Source organism: Filicampus tigris, chromosome 10 (genome assembly GCF_054856515.1).
Source record: "Filicampus tigris isolate MCC_2025a chromosome 10, RoL_Ftig_1.0, whole genome shotgun sequence".
Classification (NCBI taxonomy): Eukaryota; Metazoa; Chordata; class Actinopteri; order Syngnathiformes; family Syngnathidae; genus Filicampus; species Filicampus tigris.
The window spans coordinates 23,351,406-23,361,519 of NC_141226.1; the positions used below are offsets into that span (position 1 = coordinate 23,351,406).

A 10,114-nucleotide genomic window follows, 5' to 3' on the forward strand; every position below is an offset into this window, starting at 1 on the left:
CGCGCACGCACCCACTCAAGAGCAGCACACAAAGACGCCCGTGAAGAATAGCAGAGAGGAAGATTTGTGCAAAAATGGTACACATTTGTGAATTAGGCTTTACACAATCAGGATTTTTGGCCGAAGATCATCGATCACCAGGTTTAGATCGCAAGATGGAGCGGTGTCAATGAGGCATGTTTGCCAATATTTAACAGTCTTTGCCATTTTCCAAGGAAGGAAATGGGGGCGGGGGGGAACGTGATTTGAATAGAAAACATGTGTACGTTAACAAACGAGGAGAACTACAGATTGATCCTCAAATGTAAATACCAATACTTTTGATACTCCAGTCATTCGAGGTGTTGTACTAGCAGTATCGTATCAGAGAAAGGAATGCAGTGTAATGGATTTGTAGATGCACGCAAGGAGCACATTTTTGCTTACAAGTCAAAGTAAAAAAAAAAATAAAAAAAAAAAACTAAAAAAAAAACCTCTTAACTCATTCACTGGCAGACATTTCCAGACCCTCATTTACCCTAACGTTTGCAAAAAATTGAAAAAAAATATATAAATAAGTTCCTGGGATTTAATGGCTGGACTGTGAAAAGACAAATAAATCCGTCAATGGCAGTCAATGAGTTAAGTTGCCTTACTTGCTTGTCTAGGTGCTGTTGTACTGCATCAATAGTCAAGGAAAGGGTTAATTCAGCGTTGACTGGAGTAACCGCTGGAGCAAGGCTATTTTTTCAATTTAACTGCCGTTCTGAATGTGACTTGATGAGGCTTCATGTTTTGAAATGTGTTTTTACAAGGTTTGCCAGGGCTTAAGCGGAACAAATAGTCAATTCGGTGTACGGCAAAATGCTGCTCAGCTCATCCACTGGTTTTGATGGTGTTGGTTGAAAGGCATTTGAACCGCAACACGTTTTCATGGCAAACATTCGCTCTTGTCAAAGCAGCAAAAGCACCGACGGAATTAACATCGACGCCGACTGCATTTCAACGGTTGAGATTATAATTGTGACTCACAGCTCGGTATTGTGCATGCTCACTCGCTGATATGGGCTTAGTGTGAAGATGAAAGAAACGGGGTGGTGCTTGATGTGTTTTTTTTTTTTTTTTTTTTGCGTTACAAGGACAAAATGTCCACAACAAAAAAAAAAAGCACTGTATTCTTAAATTAACTAGACCTAGCAGAACATCAAGATATCGGTTTAGCAGAAGAAAAAAAAAAAAAAACATTCACCAACAGAAAGGCACAAATTTCCAATAAGTCCAATTTGAAGTCACTGTATACGTTGAACGCCGATTTATTGCAGGCAATTCCAGACCCACTCAGGAAAGGTCAACATCTGTGTTATAGAGAACATATATATATATATATATATTTATTTATTTATTTTTTTAACAACAAATAAATAATACATTAAAAAAATGACGTAAACGCTCTCCCGACTTGACGGGTAGAAAGACAACAGCGCTCCCGTCCTTCATGAGTTCAGTGAAACTGGATCATTTCTTGCAGCACACCTGAGGATCTCTCACAGCACACTATTTTAGGTTGAAAAATCACTGGACCCACACAAGTTGACTTGGTCCTATACGTACAGGGAGGGGTCTAAAAATGCTGTTGTCACGGAAACAAATAGCCAAAATGATGCACATGTTCTTGTTTTCAATTTAAAATGGTCTTGTGTGAACCGTCCCCTTTGTCCACCGAGCCATTGCGGTTATTCTTGGCAGCGGCAGCTGATGAAAATATTTCCAATTGGAATATTTCATCCAGAGATGAATGGAAATGTGTTCCAAAAAAAAATGTCTGTTTTTGAAAAAAAACAAACAAAAAAACAGCTGGTGGATTGCGGCTAGTCCTTGACACCCACGACAACCAAGTCCAGCCTTATACAATTTTCATGAACTGACAGCAGTGAGAGAATGACACTGGTTCTACCTCCCGTCTTGGCAGACACACCACAGTGGGCAATCATTAATCATTTACAACTCTCAAGCGACACGCCGCGCATTCGAGCGGCGCACACAACGCCGCGCCGTGTCCACATTGGTTGAGTCTGATGAGTGCGTATGTCAGAAAACATCCATTACCGAGCAGTACGGGAAAGGGGACGTCAATGAGGTAGAAATGCCACTGAAGTCAAGATAAGGAATCGCCGGAGGAGTCCGCGATGAGGCGAGGGACAAACAGACGGAGATACAAAGTGACATCTGCCATTCAAGGCGGCTTTAATGAGACGCCAACACAATGACAAACACAGCCCGCAGGTCTGGGACCTAAAAATAAATACAAACATCCCCCAAGGAAAGCAAAAATACCATGTAAGTCATCAGCGTTGAGGGTTGCACAAATCACTGTAAAAAAAAAAAATGTTTAAAAAAAATCATAAATCTGACACTTTTACAGAAAGTTCTGGCATCTGGGTTGCCAGAATATTGCTGTAACAACAACAGGCTTTACACAATCAGGATGGATTTTGGAGCCCATCACAGATTAGTGAGTATCATTTTTTTTTTTTTTTTTTAAACAATTTCGATCACCTATCCGATCAGAAGATTTGACCAATCTATGTAAACAATTTGCACATTTCGGGTTTTAAAAGGGTTATTTGACTGCACGTAAACGTAGTCGCTAGCTAACGGCCAATACGCAAAATGGCCGACAAATGCATTATTTGGGGAAATTGAAATGATTTCATGAATGCCTGACTGCGGCTGGTATGATAAACAATTTTATTTTATTTAATCACTGTAAGTTCCATACTTTGACTGTGCCATATTGCCTGTCCCATTAGTTTGACAATTGTGTCCAATTATCTGTTCATTCTACGGGCAAATATGAATCTCTTCGCACATATTTGTACTTAAAAATTCGTAGTCATTTACAAAACAGTACTGTAAATGCAAACACTCAGTGTATGCCTATTGACATTTTTTTTTTTTTTTTTTTCCCCCCCTCACAGCAGCATGTAGATGTGTAGCTGGCAGCAGCGCAAGCCTCGAAATAGTGTCAGCTTCCGCCTCGTGTGTGCCCAGACCTGCCTACTGTGACATTACCTGCCTACCAGCACGTAATCATGACAAATCGCTTTGGACCGCCGGCTGCTCACATAGCCAGCCAATGAGTGGAGACACCAGCGCGCGGCATACAGCCTTGCCTGCAAATATTTCTTTCGTTCTTTTCTTATGTCCGTCCACGCCGTCCTGTCCTCGACCCATATATGACGATCATTCGTCTCCCCCTGTGGATGCTCCTCACTCCCCGCCGCCCTCCACCAGCTCGCGCGTTCAAGGGGGCATTTGCCAAAGGAGGTTGGGCCGGAGGGTGCGTGATAAACCACATTGGCACACAATCGCCGAGCCATTTCATTCCGAGCAGTTGTGGTGCCGTGCGCGCGAAAAGCCCGTCGCAATTCGGTGAAGCGTAATTCCAAAGCGGGATTAATGCCCCGACACCTTTTTCCTTGAAAACATGGATTAAGGTAGTAAACGCGGAAATTTCACCGGAAATAGTCATGGGCTGCCTTGACATACGAGTTCCGTTTGGTCCCTGACCATGCGCTTAAATCAAAATCGTTCAAAACAGATTTCCCAATTGAAATTTATGGAAATGCCATCAAGCCGTTCCAGCCTCCCAAAAAAACAAAGTTTTTACTTGTAATATCATCAATCACCACTAGATGACAGACATGTCATAGTTACGCTTACTCTGGGTCTTATACTACTACTTTGTACAACGCGAGTGGGCCCAATATTTTGTTGCGGCTTTGGAATGATAAGCAGGACAAACACAGTATCTCAATTATATTAAAATTATGAGTCAGTTGATTTCCGTGAGAAAAAAAAATGTACAAAATGAGTCCTTGCGCGTAATGTTTCTAGTTCGGCAGTTTTGTGCCATCCTTGAATGGTCATTTTTATGCAAACGAGCCCTTTGCATTGCAAAAAATAAAGTGTGTGGCAATTTTGTTGTTTGACTCAAATGGATCTTTTATACATGTCTTGAAAAATGAATTAAAAAAGCATTTTTGTCATTCTTCTGGTTAGGAAGTGTGTGGTCCTATGCGGTAAAAGTAGTAAAGTCAGGTGGTTTGGTTAAAATGTCAATCTGTTTGTTTTATGTCTAGTTTGACAGTAAACTTCAACTAGAAGTGGCAAAAAAAAAAAAAAAAAAACAGCTTGAAGCCTCTTTCTGGAAAACTGTTCACCGTCTGCCAAACTGCTTTTTGTTGTGAGCCGCGTTGAGTTTACTGCCAAAGCATTTGTATCTCAAATGTTAGCTTGCAAGTCAAAGCTAATCAAAAATATAAAAATTGGCCAAAGAACAGCTCGTATCACGAAAAATGTCAAAAGTCAAAAGTCATTTGATTCTCGTGGCACGGCTGTGTGAAGACGATATGCTAGGTTTTCAAAGTTCAGCAACAAAAGTGTGTTTCAAGCTCAAATGTGTTTAAGCACGGAAAAGGTCAACCAATTTTTAAAAACGGGTTAAAAGGGGGGGGGGGGGTTCAACTGTACTGCAGTCAACCGAATGGCAGCAAATCAACCATGGTGAATTTTGACGCGGCCTGCTAACCGGTTAGCAGCATTTTTCGCCTCCACTTTTCTCCTTGAGATCTAAATAAAGAAACGATGCTTGAGAGGTAAACAGTGTAGCTGTTTAATATTGCATCACTCTTCACTACCAGTGGTCCAAGTGTAGCCAGACGGGAAGAGATCAAGGTCAAGGAAGGTTAACAAAATAAGTAAGTCGGCCACCCTCGCCACTGATCTTTTGCCGAGGAGCCATCTTGGCACACTTCACCCGCAGCTGATCCCCATTACTGGGAAAGACAGCGGCTTTATTACAGCAGCTGAGGAGCTGCTTGCTGGTTGTGTGCGTGCGGGTGTGTGTGTGTGTGCGCGCGTGCGTGTGTGTGTGTGTGTTGAGTGTAATTGCGCAGGAGGGAACTAGGCAGGACGGAGGTGCCGGGGCCAAAGGCAAGCGGCAGCCGAGCGCGGCGGAAAGGAGTTTGCCGAGAATCTAGAAACGTAGACGAGCAGACAGAAGCGCCGTCTTGCGGGCCTGCAGCTTCGACATCGTTAAGTGGATCAATCAACTGTCTGATTAACCCTTCTTGGCCCAATAGCTTTCATCCAGCTGGACAAATAGGAAATTTTTTTTATTATTATTATTTTTTTTTTAAATGTGTGATTGGCTGGCTATCACTATACTGTATTATATATATACACAGTGTGAACAGTACAATTTAGATTTTTTTTTTCCCTCAAATCCAACCTGGAACACTTTAGTATGTGAATATAAATAGCATATGCGTGCGATAGGTCTGCAGCACGAACGCTCATCCGTACACAGCCGACCTACTGTTGATTTTAAGTCTAAGTAAAGTTGAAGTTTCTTACATTTTGACTTGCTTTTTGATCTTTTAAAAAAAAAAAAAAAAAAAAATTGGGGCGGGGGAAAAAAAAATAAAAATCACTCTATTAAACCTTTGTTCACCAACTAACCAATTCATCACATGGAAGACGTCAAAGTGCAAACATGAGACGACAAAGAGAGTCAACATGAAGTGTGGTGACAAAAGAGGTGCACAGCATCACCAAAAGGCAACAAGAGTGACCTTGAGCTGCACAAATATTTGCGGCTACCCAGCTGGTAGAAGATGAGAGCCATTGAGGTGATGGAGAGTCAAAGAAGAAGAAAATGGGGGGGGGGGGGGGGAAAAAAACAGATCGCTCTTTTTAACTGATGACTCTGAAGAAATTAGAAGCTTCTTGTGGAGGACATGCTTTCATTTTGCCTGGCTGCTCGAATCTTTCTTTCTACACTTCAAATGCAACTGCTGCAGGCACCCAGGGCTAAAGTGAGAAGAAAACCTGACTTGACGATCAGACACGCACTGTAACGTCTTCCGAAATAAAAACGCTGTCGTATAAGTGATGTGTTCTTGCTTCACCGGTGACATTGCATTGCACTATAAAGACTCAGCTCACTTCCCCGAAACATTCGCAACAAGCTGCGCTTGTAAAACATCCCCGGCATCAAATCTCTCAAAAGCGAATATGCTCGTTTCATTGGGAGGGCTGAGACGCGACGAGAACCAAAAACATAAAGCTAGTTCAAAGCCTTTGACGGCAGCTTTGGACCGACTACACAAGCGAGGCGCACAGGACAACAACAACAACAAAAAGAATGACTCACTTTAGGTTCAGGCTAACATTTAAAAAAAAAAAGACATGTTTGTGCTTCTGTGTGTGTGTGTACTAAAAAACACATTTTAGTTGCAGGATCAATACAAAGAAGGCTTATGAGCTTGGACTGGAATTACAATTCGAACGGAGGAGAATGGACAAGGTCTCCCAACCGGCGATAAAAAGGACAACTATGAAGCGGTTTAACGGGCTCGACCTGACAAATTGTGAGAACTTTCTTTCAGACTTATTATTACCGTCGCCTCACAGGTAACAACGCGGTTGCGGTGCTCAAATTTCAATTTGCTCGGTAACATAGGAGAACGCAAGCGCTGATGAAAAAGGTTGAGGGAGGCGACCCTGAGCGAGGCGTCCAACCAAGGGCGGAGCTATGGGTGGGCCTGGGTGGGCACAGGCCCACCCAGATTGACAGACTGCCCACCCAGTGAGACTCATGAAAAAAAAAAAAGTACTTTTCAATTTTTTGTAAATTATTACAATTATTTTTGAAAATTCAAATGTGTTTCGTTGTGTTTCTTTATTTGATGGAATATTAAGAATGGTATAATTGTGGTTGTCTAAGGAGGACCTGAACTTCATATCATTCAGTTTGTCATTTTATTTGAATATACGATGCGTCGGGATAGGAGGATTGTGCTCAGTGAGAGAAATATTCAGGCCCGCCCTGATTTTTCCAGGCCCGCCCATTAGCCGCGTTCTGGCTCCGCCCCTGCTTCTAACTGCTCCAAACCGTCAGTAATAGCGTGTGCCTGTCAGGAAATCTCAAATCTTTTCACAATTCAAATTCCTACGGCAGCTTCGGAAAACAGGTGCGTTGTGATCGGTTGTTACATGAGCCCTGAGCAACTGCGATGTCATTTTCAGCCAATGGCAAGTGACAAAATGGCCGACCCCAAGATGGCTGAAAACGGGTCGCAGCCTAACTCGTACTCCACAAACGCAATATGAATCCGTGAATGGCGTGTTTGGACTAGTGGCCCTGCGTGGATCATTTTGGGGTTGGCTCATTGACTGCCAGACATTTTCAGACCCTCTTTTACCCCAACGTTTGAAAAAAAAAAAAATGGTAAAAAAAGATCAATTCCTGGGATTGAATGGCTGGACTGTGAGAAGACATAAAAACGTCTTTGGCAGTGAATGAGGTTTAATCATCGAGGTCATTCGAATCGGCGGAGGATGAAGCCAGCGGACTGCGTTCTTTCTCTGTTCAATTGATTGGCTTTATTTCCCCGTTTTGCAAAAACAAAACAAATTCTTGGGCAATCCAAAGTGCGATTCCATCGACCACAGTGTGGGATCAGTTCCGACTCGATGCGCTCCCCTCGTTATCGTCTTGTGATTAACAAGCAACCAATCGCAGATGCGGTAAGCTGGGATGGAAAACGCGCCGATGGATGAGTGGATGGAAAGCTGATCTTGATGAAACCATCCGCCCCGCCCCAGACGCAATGGATTAACACAGAGAAGTCTATTGGCTCGTTGAAGCAGTGCCCAAATTTGGCCTTAATCAACCCTCGGTGACTCAGTCGTGCAGACGCAGTTCAGTCAGTGAAGCCTTTGGCTCAGCTGGTGTCAGTGTGGCATAAAAGCAACAACGCGCACACAATTCAAAATACGGTTTTCTCTCAATAGCAAACAGAGCATTGTGCTCTGGTGACCCTTATATTTCGCTCCTCCACTTTACGCCTCAGCGGACATATTCTAATTAGCCTGGCTGGGTAATTAAGATCCTAATTAGGAGGCGGATTTGCATACTCGCTCTCGTTTCCGACAATGTGACAGTCCTCCAAATGCTTATGAATGCAAACGTTTCAACACAACTCATTCACACACACGTGCGCTCGGCGAGTGTCGAGCTGGATTCATGTAAAGCGGGCTTAATAAACGCCATTTCACAAAAGGGAGACGTTAGGCGCTCATATTTATTCCTCTTGCTAAAATCTACAAAAATGTACTTGTTGTCAGCATTACGTGGTTTTAATAAAAATATATATAAAAGCATGAAACATCAAAGATAATGTCAAGACATGGAACGGGTTGCATTAAGTATCACGACTGTGCGTATTGTTGTGTATAACAATAATAATAATGTGATAACTATATTTAGTAATGTTTATGTAAAAATTTCATGGATTTTTTTTTTCTGAAACGTCATCGCTATAAATTACAACGCATGGTAAAACCCACATTGTGAAAGCTTTTATAGGTCCAACTTAAAAACAAAAATGAAAATCTCAAAAACCTGACGTGCTGGAAAAAAGTAAATTGTAATAAAAAAAAAACCTACCGACTGACCTAAATGAAGCTGAGATTTGTTTGTTTTTGTTTTTTGTTTTCCCCAAATTGCAGCGTTTGCTATTTCAAATTTGCCATCTACTACATTGCAAAATTGATATGAATTTGATTAATTTCTGAGCCCGAGTGTAGGATGTGTGTCCTTAAGGGGCGTGGCTCAGTAAGTGGCATCTGGAGCTGCCATCAAGTCGGCCCATTCGTCTGTGTGTGAGCGTCTGGGTGTGAGTTGTGATCTACAGCAGCTCCTTTGCCAGTGTTCTCATTTTGCATTTTTTTTTTCATTCAACAAATGTTTGAAAATATATCGGTGACCGCGACAGTGACTCTTGTTGTCGAGGGCATGAACTTAACTTTTTCCCCCACTTCACTAGAACGGCTGCATATATGAAGGTCGTTTGGAAGAAATCTTGCAAGCAAAAAACAAACAACCAAAAATTGACCAAGGGCTTAAAAACCCGTAAATCGAGGGACCGCTTTTTTTTCTTATTGGATTCAACTTCAGAGGTTGTACTGCACCTTTTGTGAGAAAGCTGAAAAATCAGAATGGAGAAAATATCAAAAATGGAAATAATTAGGGCGGCAGGGTAATAATAGAGTGACAATGCCACACACTCAAGGTGAGAAGGCAAAGCCGGGCCGAGAGGAGAGCGCCTTGTCATTTATCCGTCTCACTTAAGCCCATAAAACTTTGAAATTGAACCCGTGGAGGTGGAAGGAAAGGGATCGTGAGCGGCAGGTTCGGAAATCAGAAGGAAGGCCGTCGAAGCTTGGAGAAAGCAGCGGTGGGGGTGGGCGAGGATGACGAAAGTCTTTCTTTCGCTATGACAATTTTGCCCTCCGAATGGCATCAGCTCAGCAGAGCGCATCAGTAAAGAGTGATGCGCGGTCAAAGGAGGAGAGGAGGGGAGAAACAAAGTGAGAAGGATGCGGGAAGACACTCGGGAGTGAATGACTGTAAAGATGGGGGGGGGCGGGGGTAATAAAAAAAACAAAAAAACAACAAGCATCAAGGTAGGGCAGAGCAACTCCCAGCAGAGCCTGTCCAGCCAGTGCAGGAGAGAAGCACCTGAGTTATGCGTCTACGCTCCACGTCACCGGCTGGATTTATGTTCCAGCGGGGATAAAGCAGCTAGACGACTCTGTTGAAAGGATGGCCATAAATCTGATCTGGTTTCAATTGCTTCGCCTCCCTTTATTCTTCTCTTCACAGCGTACAGCAAATCCTCCCCCCCCCCCCCCCCCCCCCCCTTTGCATTGGACCTGGTCTCCTGCATGTGAAAGCCTTTGTCTCACGTAAACATTATTCTGCCGAGCTCTGTCGAGCTGCCGAAGGCGGTGGCGCTACTCGTTCAGGACAATGTGGCCTTGACGTCTTCCTCTTCAAAGGGAAAATGATTTGATTTTTTACAACAACACATCTTCGGAAAAGCGTATTTATTCATCGACTTACATGGGGTGAAAGCCACACAGTCAATTCACGGCAGGATGAAGAACGTGGCCTGTGGCCTTCGCAACTGCACCACGTGCATATTGACACCTTCTTAAAATAATGCTTGAAGGAATCAGGGATGGGCAACTTAAATGCTGGGAGGGACAGAATTTTTCATCAGTG

General features: G+C 43.0%; 1 protein-coding gene and 1 long non-coding RNA gene across 2 annotated transcripts in view; one reads left to right on the plus strand and one right to left on the minus strand.

Moving 5' to 3' along the window:
• The window catches only part of LOC147141420 (uncharacterized), a 30,427-nt gene extending 26,508 nt beyond the window's left edge, over positions 1 to 3,919 (plus strand). The window contains exons 3-4 of the long non-coding RNA XR_015088460.1: positions 2,402 to 2,491; positions 2,958 to 3,919. This is a non-coding gene — a long non-coding RNA (uncharacterized LOC147141420). The remainder of the gene's footprint in view (positions 1 to 2,401; positions 2,492 to 2,957) is intronic.
• Positions 1 to 10,114, minus strand: part of clstn2a (calsyntenin 2a) — a 100,336-nt gene that overhangs the window by 87,838 nt on the left and 2,384 nt on the right. The gene's annotated exons all lie outside the window — the stretch shown is intronic.